Source organism: Vicia villosa, linkage group LG4 (genome assembly GCF_029867415.1).
Source record: "Vicia villosa cultivar HV-30 ecotype Madison, WI linkage group LG4, Vvil1.0, whole genome shotgun sequence".
Lineage (NCBI taxonomy): Eukaryota > Viridiplantae > Streptophyta > Magnoliopsida > Fabales > Fabaceae > Vicia > Vicia villosa.
Genome location: NC_081183.1, coordinates 19,147,085 through 19,164,227, shown reverse-complemented (window position 1 = coordinate 19,164,227; position 17,143 = coordinate 19,147,085). Strand labels below are relative to the sequence as shown.

At 35.5% G+C, this 17,143-nt stretch overlaps 1 pseudogene; it reads left to right on the top strand.

Annotated features, from left to right (window-relative positions):
- The first annotated feature begins 1,687 nt into the window (after positions 1-1,687).
- On the top strand, positions 1,688-16,821 carry LOC131596850 (scopoletin 8-hydroxylase-like; annotated as a pseudogene).
- The last annotated feature ends 322 nt before the right edge of the window (positions 16,822-17,143 follow it).

Genomic DNA, 17,143 nt, shown 5'->3' with positions numbered 1-17,143 from the left:
GAAATTCAAGTTCTGAAGCTGTCCGATGGAAGCAGAAATCAGAAGCTATGAATGTTCTGAGGATCTAAAGAAATTAAAAGTTCTGACGCTGTCCTATGGAAGCAGAAATCAGAAGTCATGAATGTTCTGAAGATCAAGCACATGTGAACGTCTCTACTGAAATACTCAGGGAAGTCTTTTATTTATAAAATTCTTCTAGTATTAATTTCAGGGGGAGATAATTCATCTCAGGGGGAGATTGTTAAATCTCAGGGGGAGACACATTCACATGCTTATGCTATAGCTGTGTAATTGTCTTTAGCCGTCTGCTCTTTCTGATCGCAAATTCATATCATTTATATATGTTTTTGTCATTATCAAAAAGGGGGAGATTGTTAGAACAAGATTTGTTCTGATCAATATTCTTAGTTTTGATGATAACAAGGATATGAATTTTGTGTGAGATAATGTGGTACTCTAATACATTGCAATTTCCCTTTCAGGAAATATATAAAGAGTATGCACAAATCAGCGCTCAGAAGCTTTGACTCAGAAGGTTTAGCATGCAACATCAGAACATGGTCTGGCAAGACATCAGAAGATGGTCAAGGCAGAATCAGAACATGGGTCTATGAAAGCATCAGAAGAACTTGAGTTCAGAAGCAGAAGCACTGAAGTTCTCATGGTATCACGCTCATAAGCACTTCAAGGTCAGAAGACAAGAAGATGCTTTGCACCAAGCTATTTGACTCTGATGATATTCAAACGTTGTATGCACAAACATCAGATCAGAAGCAAGTACAGGTGGCAGGCTACGCTGACTGACAAAAGGAACGTTAGAAGCTATTAAAGGCAACGTTAGTAGACACAGCGTGAACAAGGCTCGAGGTAGTTGACAAAAGCGTGAAACATTAAATGCAATGCTGTACGGAATACGCAAAGCATTAAATGCTCCCAACGGTCATCTTCTCAAGTGCCTATAAGTATGAAGTTCTGATGAGAAGCAAGGTTACCAATTCTGAACGAACTTATTCTGAAAAACTTGCTGAAACGCTGTTCAACTCAAAGCTCAGAAACTTCATCTTCATCAAAGCTCACTACACTGCTGTTGTAATATATTAGTGAGATTAAGCTTAAACTTTAAGAGAAATATCACTGTTGTAATTATAGCTTTTCAGAAGCAATTGTAATACTCTTATTTGTTTACATTAATTTGTAAGTAACTAGAGTGATCAAGTGTTGATCAGGATACTCTAGGAAGTATTAGCTTGTGTCTAAGCAGTTGTAATTAGAGTGATCACATGGTGGTCAGGATACTCTAAGAAAGTCTTAGCTTGTGTCTAAGCATTTGTTCCTAGAGTGATCAGGTTGTGATCAGGATACTCTAGAAGACTTAGTCGTGGGCTAAGTGGAAAACCATTGTAATCTGTTACGATTAGTGGATTAAATCCTCAGGTGAGGTAAATCACTCCGTGGGGGTGGACTGGAGTAGTTTAGTTAACAACGAACCAGGATAAAAATAACTGTGCAATTTATTTTTATTGTCCAAGTTTTTAGACTACACTTATTCAAACCCCCCCTTTCTAAGTGTTTTTCTATCCTTCAGGAGCATGTGATGAGACTCATTCCATACTTTGATGAGATCACATTCGAGCATATTTCTAGAGAAGAGAACAATCTTGCTGATGCTCTCGCTACTTTGGCATCCATGTTTAAAGTAAAATGGGCCAATGACGCGCCTAACATTACCATCAATAGGTTGGATGAGCCAGCATTCTGCTTTGAGGCTGATGTTGAATTGGATGGTAATCTCTGGTATCACGATATCAAAAAGTTCCTCGAAACACAAGAGTATCCTTCCGAAGCGTCGGTGACTGATAAGAAGTTTCTGAGAAGGTTTGCAGCTGAGTTTTACCTTAACGGTGGGGTATTGTACAAGAGGCATCATGACGGTGTGTTGCTCCGATGTGTTGTGAAAGAAGAAGCTTCGAAAATAATAGAGGAAATGCATGAAGGCGAGTTTGGTACCCATTCTAGTGGACATACAATGGCTAAGAAGATCTTGAGGGCTGGTTACTATTGGTCCACTATGGAAACTGATTGTCATAACCATGTCAGAATTTGTCACAAGTTCCAGATCTATGCTGATAAAGTGCACGTGCCTCCCGTGCCTTTGAATGTATTGACTTCTCCGTGGCCTTTCGCAATGTGGGGCATTGATATGATTGGAGAGACTAAGCCTACCGCTTCCAATGGACATCGCTTCATTTTGGTTGCCATCGATTACTTCACCAAGTGGGTTGAAGCCGCATCTTATGCGAATGTCACCAAGCAAGTGATTACTCGCTTTATCAAGCACAACATAATCTGTCGTTATGGGATTCCTGAAAAGATCATTACTGATAATTGATCGAATCTCAATAACAAGTTGATGAAGGAGCTTTGTGAGTCCTTCAAGATCAAGCATCACAATTCTTCTTCGTATCGTCCAAAGATGAATGGCGCTGTTGAAGCGGCCAACAAGAACATTAAGAAGATTGTGCAGAAGATGGTAGTGACTTACCGAGATTGGCACGAGATGCTCCCTTTTGCTTTGCATGGTTATTGCACTTCTGTGCGTACATCGACTGGGGCAACTCCTTTCTCACTTGTTTATGGTATGGAAGCGGTATTACCAGGTTAAGTTGAGATTCCTTCCCTAAGGGTTATGAAAGACGTCGAGCTTGACGAGTCAGAATGGGTACAGAATCGATTGGATCAGTTGAACCTCATTGATGAGAAGCGTTTGGCAGCTATTGGTCATGGTCAAGTGTACCAAAAGAAGATGAGAAAAGCTTTTGACAAGCGGGTGCGACCCCAAAGCTACAAACCAGGTGACCTGGTACTCCAAAGAATCATTCTTCCTCAGGGCGATCCACGAGGCAAGTGGACTCCAACATATGAAGGCCCCTTTGTTGTGCAGAAAGTGTTCTCTGGCGGTGCCATGATGCTTGCAACGATGGATGGTGAGAACTTTCCGCACCCTGTGAACGCAGATGTAGTTAAAAAATACTTCGCATAGACCTGAAAAAAAAGAGAAAAAAAAGAAGAAAAAAAAAGAGAAGAAAAAAAAGAAAGAAAAGAAAATGAATCAGGCAAAAGAATGAAAAAGAAACAAATATACCAGCTAAGTTGAAAACCCGAAAGGGCGACTTAGGAAAAAAAGGGACAAAAGCGGACGACTACATCGTGCATACCACCTTGGCAATCACTCTTCATACATGCTTGGGGCTCCCGACCGAGGGATAAGCAAGACTCCGTGTTCTTGAGTTTGCGCCTGGCAGCTCAAATCCCTAAAGCATTTACAAATTCCAATCATTTTGTTTCGGGCTCCCGACCGAGGGATAAGCAAGACCCCGTGTTCTTGAGTTTGCACCTGGCAAAATTCATATCTCCTAATCCGCTCGTCGGATTCACTTGAAAATTTAACTGAAGCTTTGTACCATCATTACCAAGATTTCATATGTTCGGACCGAAGGCCAATTATGCACGGAAAATTCCCAGAATTTTTAAGGATCGTCGTGTTGTTTCGGTAAAAAGTGTGTTTTCGAGTATGTCGCACTCAGTTTGAAAATTCATAACTTCTTCGATTTTTATCGTATGAAGTCCATTACGGCGGCATTTTCTCAGAAATTTCGTTAGCTTCGATTCTTCGTCACACATGCTTGTTCAAATGTTGAGCCGAAGTTGGAGTTTTATCGATTTCTTTGAGCGGTACTCACAAAATTCTGCACAGTCGCGCCAGATGAATCGACGTTTCTCGTCATTCAAACGCACGTTTTTTTTCTTCATCGCTTATCGGATCGAGACGATTCTCGAGGCGAAGAGTCACGAATTTGGTCAGCTTTGGAGTGGCATTAGTTTCGTTCCGAAATTCAGAGCCGAACCGAGTTTCCTTAAAAACGAACCAAAATAAGACGCACCGAGGGCAATTTGGACATTTCGCGTTGACAATATATAAACATTTTGCTCTTCACAAATGAAGGGAGGACTCTCACAATTTCGATTCACCAATTTTTCACAAACACTTTCTCTCAACTCTCTCTCAATTCCCTTGGATCAAAACCACAAATCACATAAAACTTTCATCAAGATTCATCAATTTCCACCAAGATCAAGAACATGGATTGAAGAATCAAGATCGAAGTTTGAATTTCTCTTCCTCTCTCCATATAGAGTTGCACGCCTCTCTCTCTCTCTCTCTCACTTCGGATTTCGCGTTCGAGTTCGTGTCGCGTTCATGTCATGTTCGCGTTCGTATCGTGTTCGTGTTCGCGCTTCGGTTAGATCTTCATTCGATAAGCTTTCGGATCTTGAATTAAGTGCTTAATTGTTGATTATTATGTGAATTCGAATCCCGATCTACCTCTTGTTCTTGATTAATGGATGATTGATGATGATTGATCGGTGAATTTGCTCATCTTTTGCTCGAATTAGTCGTGTTCATGCGAATTGTGGTTGAATTAAGTGTTGATTGCATGTAATTGTTATCCGTTGATGATGAATTGTGGTATTTGTGTATGGATCCATGATTCGGTGTTGATTTTATGTGCATAATTGTTAATATTCATGTATGTTACTTGTGTCGCACTCAAAGTGTTTGTACAAATGCATGTGGTGCACTTTTGCTTGATAATTGTTTGGCTCGACGCGTCGCACTATGCATAATTAGGATAATTTTACTTGTGGACTCGTGCTAAATTCATACGTTGATGTTTGCTTGTGAAAATTGCCTATGGAACGATTTTGGATCGAGTGCGAATGGCTCCGGGGCCTTAAAAATGCATAAAAACTTGTTTTACTACGCCAGGAACCGGGTTGTCCCAGGCGGGAACCGGTTTCCCACTCAATCCAAAATTTTTGTCTCTGAGTTTTAGTACCAGGAACCGGGTTGTCCCTAGGTGGGTACCGGTTCCTGCGTTGTTTTTGCTCACTGGTTTGTGTGCCAGGAACCGGGTTGTCCCTAGGTGGGAACCGGTTCCCAGTTTTCTGCTTCTGTGATTTAGTACCAGGAACCGGGTTGTCCCTAGGTGGGAACCGGTTCCCAGTTTTCTGCCTCTGGTTTTTAGTACCAGGAACCGGGTTGTCCTATGCAGGAACCGGTTCCTGTGTGTAATTTTTGTGTTTCTCTTTTCTAACTTCAAACTTGCATAACTTTTTACTCGTAACTCCGAGTTGCACGTTCTTTATATCGTCGGAAAGCTTATGAGATGTACTATCTTACTAGATGCTTGATTTTCATTAATTTGTAGATCATTCATGTTTGATTTCTCTTTGATTTTTCATTGTCCATTTCATGTTTACCTTACTTGTCAGTTTCCTTTCGTTTTATACTAATAACACAATTCCGATTGCGATGTTTGTTATCTCTAACTTGTGTGCTAGTGTGCAAGGCTCTTGGATAGTCACCGATCGGCACTTATTACTTGTGTGTTCCGTTTCACTTGCGGGATACAATCCTATTCACTCGTATCGTGTTCTCATCTCAGAGACACGATCCCTTTTACTTTATATCTGCTTGTTTGGTTTGCTTGTTCCTCTTGCAGGTGTATTGTGGTTGTGCTCGACGCGCGTGTCGACCTTTGTGTGCTTTTGTGGCTAATCGGTGTGCTGACTATTTGCTTTTTGCTTGCTAGCTCGCTCACAGGATTCTACTTTCTTCGTCTTGCTTCACTTTAGTTTACGAATCATCATCCGTTTGGTATTGATTCTGTTTCATTTTATTTATCTCGCACTTTATCGCTTTCTCGCATCATCCTATAACATGAGAAGTAGGACCTAGACATTCATCTGGCCAAGCCCTCGAAAGAGGCTCTGTTTTTGTTGGTGTGTTTACATTTGTGCTTTGCGGCAGGGAGTCACGGTGTAATAAGTCCTATATGGCACTCCGTTAAGTCCTCATGGAAGGCATGCGGAAAGGGTTAGCAATCAACCCCCGCCTAGTCTCATCGAGTCTGTTCAGTATGCGCACGCTACGCGTTGCTCGCTTCTGAACCTGCACAAGATCTTGTTATCGAGTATGTCAGGAAAAGGGTTCATGTAGCCGGACCCCCGCCTTTCTTATAGCTCGCGTCGCTCGACGTTGATGCTCGGTGTACGCACGCACCGTTTTCCTTTATGATCCGTGACGGCTTGGTTGCTGAGAGGACTCCGCCCTCTTGTCTACGGCCCGATCATTTTCGCGAGGTCTAATGCTTGGTTGACTTGGGTTGAGTTGCTCCCCTTGACTATGGCGGGACCGCTTTTCTACCACTCGGTCAGTACCGTTGGTTTGTTTGCTTTACGAGCGGATGTTCGTTTGTGTGATATTATTGTTTGTTTCCCTTTTCCCTCGTAGGTTGACAGCTTAGCTTAGACTTGTACCCTTTGTATGATAACATTAGGTAGCAAGCTTTCCCCTTTAGCCTAGGTTTTCCTCATGCATACTTTAAAACACAAACCACACTCTTTGATTTTCTTTTCTTAAGAGCTTGTTATTTCCGCTCCATTCCCAAGCATAAGTCTCCAAAGGTCGAGCAGCGGAGTGTGAATGTAACTCGTTCACCTAAAAAACACAAGACAAACGGAAACTAGTTAGCCGAGCTACGGTACCTCTGATTCCGCAAAACGGATACGTAGGCAGCGGGGTAGGGCCCGTGCGAGTTTAATCCTTTCTTTTTCCTACATTCTGCATTCATTTTAGTCCAGATTAGCGTAGATTTGTTACACACCCATAGTTTTAGACACAGGCGTGGATACTATCGAGTACAATGGGCGCGAGGGGTGCTAGTACCTTCCCCTCGCGTAACCGACTCCCTTACCCTTTTTCTCTGGTCGTGAGACCGTTGTTTTGTTTTGTGGTTTGCTGGCATTCCCTTCATTTTCAGGATAAATATGTTAGTGGCGACTCTGTTAATTTTCGCGGGTAGCGACAGATAATCAACAAAGATAATGGATATTTAAGTCTAAACCCTTGGATTCAAATCATATATGAATGATGAATAATTAATGTGATGATTAAACATTGGTTTAGATGAATAAAATAATAACAAGTATCAAATCACATGGATATAAAATCAACAAGTATATGTACAAGACAAGGTTTAACATTAAAGTACAAAGCATGGATTAGAAAATCAACAATTATGTACAAAAACAAAGATTAATAATTAAGTACAGGACATGGATTGAAATCAACAAGTATGTACAGAGATAAACATGGATAAACAAAGATCAACATGTTGCAAATTTTTTGGTTAGGGTTTTAAACCTAAGGTTTTTTCAAATTAGGGTTTTAGAAATTAGGGTTTTGAAACATACACCTAAACCTAATTAATTTTAATTGTTAAATACCAATTTCTTTAAGAGAAATGGTCTGAGGGTACATAGATAAGTGAAAGACACTCTATCATAACCTTAAACAAGTATTCACAAAGTTGTACTAAGTCACTTTAGAAAAACATTCAAAAGGAAACATATTTTTGTTAATTTTTTTATATATTAAAAGACTTGTTTTTGATTAATTTTTAAATAATGATAAAATAAATATTTTTATGATTTTTTAACATAACATAAAAATAGACAATATAAATTAATCATACAAAAAATAAGGGATCAAAAATATTAATTTACCTATTTTTTTAATGATTTTTCAAAGTTTAATAAAAGTGAAATAAACTATTGATAAAAAAAATTAAGAATGTCTTTGTAGAGGTTTGAACCCAGGACCTTCAGATCACAAACCCAAAATATTACCTCTGGGCCAGCATGCTACAAGTGAAAGAGAAGTGAGCCCAATTCAACATAAGGCACAATCAAAGAGTAAAAATCAGAAGAAAAAAATAAAATAGCAAAAGGTCCGGGACGAGGAGGATTCGAACCCCAAACCCTATGGACACGCTTCATTCAAACACTCTTGCCAACTCTGCTACACGATTTAGTCGTTAATGGAATGACTCCAACATATTATATTTTTAAAATACGCGCCAAAATGAATTTTGGACTTCATCTTCTCCACTCAGATCGCGTGAACACAGTAACAACAGCATCAATGGAATCAACAGGAATTTCTCAAAACTCCATCAATTTGGGAAATGTAAAATACTGGAATACTCAGAATTCAACCACAATCACAAACACATAATTAACACAAACTAAAACATGTTCAAACACGAGAATTTATGGATTTTTCGCATGAACCCTAAAATTCATTTTTAAAATTAAATTATGTAAACAACTAATCAAGCCCTAAAACTTTAGGGCTATTGTTCCCTACATGTTTCGAAGTGGATTGGTAACAATAACTAATTAAAATGATGAAAAAATGTGTAAGCTCAAAGTTCAGTTTCTTACCTCTGAAAATGGATTTGTGTAACTCAATTTAGAGGACCTGGGAGTGTATCAAGGATCTGGACACCTTCTATGATCCTCTAGGAAGCTTTTGCAATGTTCAAAAGTTCTTGAAAATGCCTGCAACTAAGAACACGATTTCACCTTGAACCTGAAAAAGTTATGGTGAGTAATCTATAAAAATGGTGTTACAGATCAAATGCAGGTGTTTGGATAGCTTCTATATGATGTTTAAAATTTATCTAAACCATAAAGCCTCAAAACGCACAAGTGGAATTGATTTTTACAAGTTTGAGTTCAAAGGTTCTTTAATGGAAATTTTGAAAGATGATTTCTGGTTAAAGGCTATTGGCAAGTGTTTAGAGGTATGGTACAACTTCTATATGATTATTAGAAGTTGTTTGAGTGGTTAATTTGGCTTAGAAGTGTTTGGTTTGAAAAATGGCAAGTTAAGACCTTAAAAAGACCTTTAATGGAGGTTGAAAAGTGATTTTTGGTTTTGGAAGCTTTGAAAGGCTAAGGAAGGTATAGAAACCTTCTAAATGATGTTTAGAAGTTGTCTAAACCATTGGTTGACACCTAGAACTCTTAGGACAAGAATTCACTATAAAAGTGAAAAGATCAAGAAATGGAGAATTTCAAGTGAAGGTGGACTTGGAGAATTCTGGTGTGTCTGATCCAAGAAGAAAGGTCCTCTATTTATAGGGAAAATTAGGATTTTTGGATGGAAAAATTTCATAGTTTTAAGTTCACGTGTGACTTGTGTACCATCTTGCTTGTTTGTGAAGAAAAGAGAAAATTGTGTTCCCTAAGTCTTTGAAAATTATCTTCTTAATTCCATATCTCTCAAAATAATAATTTTTTGCAAAAAGTTCCTATGTGATAAATTTCTTGTCTTGCCAAGATATACAACTTTCATGTTGGGAGATTTTTTAGTGTGTAGGCAAAATTTGGAGATCCATGAATTATGTCAAAATACACTTAAAAACCCTAATTTGACTTTTTCTTGAATTTTTGATTCTTGATGAATTATTTGAATTTTCTTTGATCAAATGTCCTCAATATCCATAAGATGATGATTTGGATGCTTAAAAGTCCATGGTTGACTATTTTTCTCAAAAGTCAAAGGTTGACTTGCATAGTTGACTTTTTCCAATTGAATTGCAGTTTTGTGATTTTCAAATGAATCAAGCTTTCCTCTTGAAATGAATGATATGGATGGACTATAATGTTTATTTGTATGCCCTTGAATCATATTTTGAGTCTTGGAACTATCTCCTGATTAAAAGTCAACCCTCCATAGAAATTAGGTTAAAAACCCTAATTGGAGCTTCTAATGAACTTGAAGGTGATTGATCTTGTATTGAAACTTATTTGGGATTTGATTTTGATTGGAGAATCCTTTGAATTATAGAATAATGTTTAATTTCTTTGTGGGTCTCAAAACTCTAATTTGTTCAACTTCTCCTTGATCAGTCCTCTGTATCTAGGACACAAGCAACAAACAACAATACTTTTGTATTTTAGGTTGATAAAAGATAAATGCATGATGATTATAATGACAATGATGATCCTAATATTAAAGTTATGGTGGTATATCTGTGGTCAAAAATTGGGGTACAACATCAGTTCAGAACAATTCTTCCTACTCTGGGGACTACCAAGTCAGGGATGAAATCAATATACTATAGAATCAACACGAATCTAAACAGTCACCGTTTACACTTCTCACTTATACCCTTCCTATGATTAATACCTAAGACTCACCTAGGTATGAGGCCCTCCTCAAATCCCCTCAATCACAATCCCTTGTGACAAAATAAAAGAACAAAGAAAATCGGAAGACACTCTTCCAAGAAAGCCACTCCTCGATGCTTAAAAGATTACGAGGATGAAATAATCTCCTTGCTTAAAATATTTAGACATCAAACAACATTCAACACCTACAGATTTGTGAATATACACATATGGAACACACAGAAAAAAGGAATCTTAAATCCCTAAAATATATAATATTGGTGTTCCACCTAAAACTAGGTTACAACCCTTCTATTTAAAGATATTTCTTTGTTTAGGCTGGGCTTGAAATCGCAACGATGAGCTTCCAAAAATCTGCTACTTGATCTCCAAGAAAATAGGTCTTCAGTCCAATCTTTCCTATATTGTCTCCAATAATAGAAAGCGTGGAAATCTTCCGATTGAATCAATCTTGGTAAAAATATCAGCTAATTGATTTTCCAGAATATTCTGAGATGAAACATGAGATTCTTGTAGAAAATAAAACTGCCTGATTCACTTGCCAGATCATCTTTTGCAGTCAAGATGTCATGCCAGAATGTCATGACATCTTGCTCGACATGTTGAAATCTTAATGATAAGTCCTTTTGCATCTCTTCCAACATGATCTTTCTCAGTATGTTTTAGAAAAATGCATGCCAACCATCAAAGAACCTTCGCTTTGCTTGATCTTGCTGAGACTCATATGGTGCAACAATTACAGGTTTTCCCTTGTCATCTAATTTCTTTTTACTAGCTAAAGGTCAAGTCCTATGATAAACGAGAAACAATACTGAAATAAGGCTAGCATCTGCATTACGGTCAGGTATAGAACCCATAAAAACATGTGTTTCCCTAGAAATCATTAACGAAATAAGTATATGGGAAGCATATATCTTTGTTTCTTCCTCAAGTATAGGAGGTTCTTGTATAAATTCATGGTTCCCCAACAATTCTGGCTACGAGATTCTGATGATGGGTTGAGAAGCTTCTAGCTCTTGTTACTTCTGCGTTATAGTTTCTTTGGGTGGCATTGTTATGACTTTTTGAAGGTTTGAAGCTTGTGATTATGCTGAAGAAGAAGGAAGCAAAGGTTTGTTGTAAGAAAGCGTAGAAGTTGAAAAAGCATTCAAAATGTGAAAACTGTATTATTTATAGAGAAGGGAAACAACCGTTTGCACTTCAGTGGAGTTAAAGTGTTTAAAGTGAGTGGGGCACGTTGAAGTCTATAAGAGGTTGCGCAGGAAGTTGCATAAATAACTTTACACCTAGATAATTGGAGTAATCATCAGGTATGGTCAGACACGTCTTTATGAGATGTTTGGAAGACATTTATTGGAATTTCACAAAAAATGTCCATTTCTCCAAGAGTTTCGAAATAAACATTTCTTGGGGGGAATTTGTTAGCTGATAATTTTGACGACTGAGAAAGTATTAAGTTGAAATAAAGATGTTGGAATAAAGGATTTATTTCGAAGATAAGTTCAAGACTAACTTATGAAGATATACTTAGAATATATTTGGAGCTTTCGAGAAGGATTGTTTCGATGGTCACGTTGGTTGGTTCGGTGTCTCGAAAGGAAGAAGACTTAAATTTATATGATCGAACTTATCCAAAAAGGATGAGTGGAAGCCTTAGAAATGAGAAGAATGCAAGCAGCGAACGTGGCATTCTGTTAAGAAAAGGTCGTTATTTTCGACCTAGTATAAATTAATATCTTAACATTAGGATTTAGTGTGTTCAACTCTGTACAAATTACACTCAATAATACTCAAAGTACCAACATATATCGATAAATAAGTTTCAGAGAATGTGTGTATGATTCACCACAATTTACTTGAATTACTAGTTTTTATCTTTACCAAAGTCTTTTAGAATTCTTTTACCTTCGACTCCAAGTCTTTACTTTACCAAGGGTTAATACTACTTTTCACCACTGTAATATAGGCGAAATTCGCTTTACCCCCCTGGTAATTTTTTTTTCCTTTCCCCTCTGTAATATTTTTTTTGTTTGGATTACCCCCCAAAGCGTGTAATTTAAACACCAAATCTGGGGGGGGGGGATCAAACTAAAAAAATTACAGCGGGGAAAACTTTTCACCACATAGTATTTTTATATTTCAAGGGGGTGTTCGAAAAAAAAATTACAGGGGGAAAAAGCGAATTTCGCCTATATTACAGGGGGGTTTTGTATATTTAACCCAAGAAACAATTATTATTATCTTTTTTTATATGTGTAAAAAGTCAAAAATTGACAATTATAAACGAGCAAAGAGAGTAACAATGATAAAAACTTCACCATATATACTGAAGTGTCGGTGTTCTTGGAACCTTGTTTAGCGGTGGATTCTATTGGAATTAGTAGCGTTTTCTTAGATAATCTTTAGTTATTTTTCTTTTGGGCCTAGGCCCTCTTTTGTTCCAAAAAAAAAGAGTAACAATAATTATAGATATCATTGGTACGTGTAAAAAGTCAAAAAATGATAATTATCTATGAAGCACCGGATACGCACTCGTACCGTGGTACTTCATTTTTTTTCATGATTCAGTTTTGAGTGAAATTTGTGACTTTTTTTAAATATTAATATAATATATTTATGTATTGTAATTTCTTGTTATTGTATCTTAATTTTTTGACTAACTTTTATAGTGATATTTTGTTGTGATTCTAACAATCTTGTTTTTTACTCGTACATTTTTTAGAAAAATCTTATGTTTTAATAACGTACCCGTACCTTATTTTTTAAAAATGTTGTATCCCGTATCAGTACCGGTACTCGCAAAAATTACCGTACCCTTACCTATGTATCATAGAAAATTATAAAAAAACAAGGGGAGTAATGAATAAAATGTCAACGTAGAATTTTAAATAATTAAAAAAATAAAATATTCACGCTAGCATATCTAGGATTAAAGAAAATAAAATAAAAAACAAAAAAACACTAAGTTAGTACGCCACTAAGCACGACACGTAGGCAATGAAGTGTGTCATTTCACTTAAAGGTCTAAAACAACATAATCTCTAAATGACTAAGCTAAATTCACAATTTTTTTACAAAGGATTAATTAGAAGTCGCCTACATGACAAAGACAAAAATTTATTATCCCTATATTTTATTTGCCATAAACAAAGTAAAAAAGTTGAAAGGTGCATTTGTAAAATAATAACATTTTTTACACCGAAAAATAATAAAGAATTCATTTTAAATCAATTTTATTTGTTAAATTAATACTAAATTTAAAAAGGAAGGAGTATATTACATCATTTTAGCTCTTTCAAACAAAGACAAATTCATATGTAGATTAGTACAAAAAGCGACAGGTAGATTATGTCATTTATTGTCATATACATTGAATTATAAAAAGAAAAAAACATTGTTGATAAGGCATTCGGTGCAAAAACAAAAAATAATATTGGGAAATGAGAATGGATGAGGATTCCATATGTTTGGCCATAGTACTTTGTGGAGAAAGAATATTTAGTTTTTTTATTGCTAAGAGAAGATGAGGTAGTATGGAAATATAGAAAAGTACGAAAAATGATAGCTATTTTGAAAGATTTAAAATGTATCGTATTAATTCCTACAAAAAATAGTCTCTATTTAATTCTTTTCAAAATTCAATTGAGTTGTATTAGTCCTCCTATCAATATTTTTTTTAAATCGATTTGTTTCTACTTTTGAACCGTGACTGAACTGCTGATGTGTATTGTTTTTTACTTACGAGGACTTATTAGTTGAACCAAGGACCCCCAGGTAAATGAGCAATATGCTCAACCACTATATTAATGTATTAACCTGTATTTGTCTTACAAATAAGACTTATATCAATATGTTTTTTCGTTATTTTTTAATTATTAACAATACTTTATACATTTTGATCTCTAATGAAAAAATTTCCTTAAGATAGTCCCATTTGTTCAAAATTTAATCGGGTTAACATTTTGATCTTTTACAAAATTTAATTCAGTCATGTTAGTCGAATGCACTCAATCATACATTATAGTTCCATTACATTGGAACCAAGCAGCAAAACATTATCATAAGATACGTTATAGATATACCTTCAAAAATATTTTTCTCCTTAATTAAATATTTTTAACTTTTTTTAAATTTTTTAGATTTGAAGAGGTAACAATGACGTGACAATGCTACTTCACGTTACATCATACATTTTTGCCATATCGCATTAACAAAATAATTAATTTTAAAATATAATTTAATATAATTAAAAAAAATTATATTATTTATCAAATAATTAATACGTGTCACATGTCAATATATAATTGAACAGTTCATATAGAGCAAATAAATTTTTTTTATATCCAAAGTAAATTTATGCCAAAACATAATTAAATTAATTTTTGCATAATAGCATTACAATACTTCTCTAAATTATTTACTGCTCTTTCTTATATATATTCTTCTATCTTTTTCTTAAACTAAACAATGCATCTAAATCATTTTATTCATATCTTCTTAAACATTGTGTCATCTCTTTCTCTCTTTTCAGTCTTTCCTCTCAACCAACCTAACCGTTATCACCGAAAGAGTTTTCACAACTTTTTCTTGGCTGTTAATAGTAATGTAATATTCCATAAATAATTGTAACTTCTTAGGTTTCAATTGGTTCAACATTTTTATTTAAATTTTGATATTCGGCCTTGCGACTGAATAATCCTAAGAGACCAATCCTACCGTCCATTTGCGGGGACCCCGTTTAAAGCTGGAGCAAAACTCTCTTTGGACTAGCCCTACACATGGATTATTTTCTTAATAACCATCAAGTGCTTCAACTTGAGGGTTATTCAGAAGAAAAAAAGTTTATAAAAGCATATCACTCACTTTATATTCCTTAACAATTTATTTGCTTCATATTTTTCCTTCTTTCATAACAATTTCCTCTTAATCCAAGCATAACAAATTTCACACTTTCATAGCTCAAATTTCAAACTCTTCAAATTCATTGTACAACTTTATTGTAAAAGATGGAAATGGAATCAAATGCTTAGTAGACTCAGGTTTATCAGAGGTTCCAAAAATATACATACACCCATAATCAAAAGAATCAACAAACTAGACTCAAAACCATGTGAAGTTCAACCTATTGATTTGTGAAAACTCAATGGACTAGAACATGAAAAAGTGGTGGATGAAATTCTTAGAACAACTGAGACACTTGGATTCTTTCAAGTAGGGAATCATTGTGTTCCTTTAGAGTTGTTGGAATCACATAAATATTAACACACTCTTTCTTCAACTTGCCACCATAAGAGAAAGTTGTTTACCGCAATAGTGGGAGTCCATGTTTAAAGATGAGATATGAAACTAGCTTAGTTCCTGAGGTAGAAAAAGTGTTGGAATGAAAAGTTTATATCAATATGGTTTACAATAGTGATGAAGATGCTCTTTAATGTTGGCCTAATATATGCAAGTAAGTCCATATTAAATTATTGGAACATATTAGAAATGATTGGTTTTATTGAATTATTATTTCGCTCTATTTGCAGGGAAGTTTCACTTGAAGCTATCATCAAAGATAGTTAGAGAAATCTTAAAATATTAATTGGTAAACTTGGAGTGAAACTAAATGAGTCAAAATTGGAGAGTCTTGTTGGTATGAAGATGGTTAACATGAACTACTATCCCGCATGTCCAAATCCAGAAATGACAGTCGGTGTAGCGCGTCACTCAGACTCAGGAACTATCACAGTCCTTCTTCAAGATGGATTTGGTTGATTGCAAGTTAAAGCAGAAGATGAGTGTAATGATGGAAAAGAAGTTGGCTTGAAATTACACCAATCCATGAAGCTTTAGTCATCAATGTTGGTGATGCTTTAGATGTTTGATATATCTTTAAATTTAAAATTATACTAATGTACTTTGCATCATTACTAATAATTCTTTTGTATTTTACTTAATGGTACTTAGGAATGGAAAATCTAAGAGGTTTGAACACGGAGTAATGACAACTTCCACACAATTAAGAGTATCAGATCCAATGTTCAGTCTTCCTATGTCTACTGAGAGGATTGGCCCATTTCCAGAATTGGTGAAGAAAGATGGATTTTCTCGTTATAGAGATGTCATTTGGCAGAATTATATGGATAAAAACTTTAGGACTTCTCATGATGGTAAAAAGACTCTTTGATTTTGCAAAATTCAACTCTGCTTAATAATTCTACAAAAGAGAGTGTGAAGTATGAACCAGTAATTTATGTTTCCTTTCTCATTTCATTGTAAAATAAAATGAGAAAGGAAACATAAACTCTTGGATCATACTTCATACCCTATATAGAATTATTAAGTAGAGTTGGTTTTTGCAAAATCAAGTGTCTTCTTTCCATCATGAGCAGTCCTATAGAAATTGTCCATGTAATCCTGCCACAAGACTTCTCTATAACCAGCAAATCTATCTTTCTTCACCAATTCTGGAAATGGGCCAATGCTCTTAATAGGTTTAGGAAGAGTGAACAATGGAGCTGACACTCCTGATTGTGTGGATGTTGTCATTATTGTGTGCTCAAAAATCTTATACTTTCCATTTCTAAGTATCTTCAAGTAAAATAGAAAAGGATTATTAGGAATGATGCAAAGTAACATTAGAACAATTTTCATACATCTTCTTAAAATTTTATATATGTTATAATTTTAAATTTTATAGCACATGACAAATATGAAAAAAAGGTGTATTTGTGTTGGTCTGTGCCCTTTTCAGATACTAACACAAAATTAAATTTAATATATTATAATATTAAAATTACTATCAGTATCATCGTATTAATATTGTGTTTAAAATTTACGTGCTTCACAGATATTAGGTTTAAAGATAAAAAACCTCTAAGGCATCTCCAACGTTGATGACTAAATCGCCATGAATGGATAGAATTTCAAGCCACTTTTCTTTTCCATCATTATTCTTATCTTCTGCTTTGGCATACAATCCACCAATTTCGTCTTAAAGAAGCATTGTGACAGTTCCTGCATCTGAGTGACGCCCTACTCCAACTGTGAGTTATGG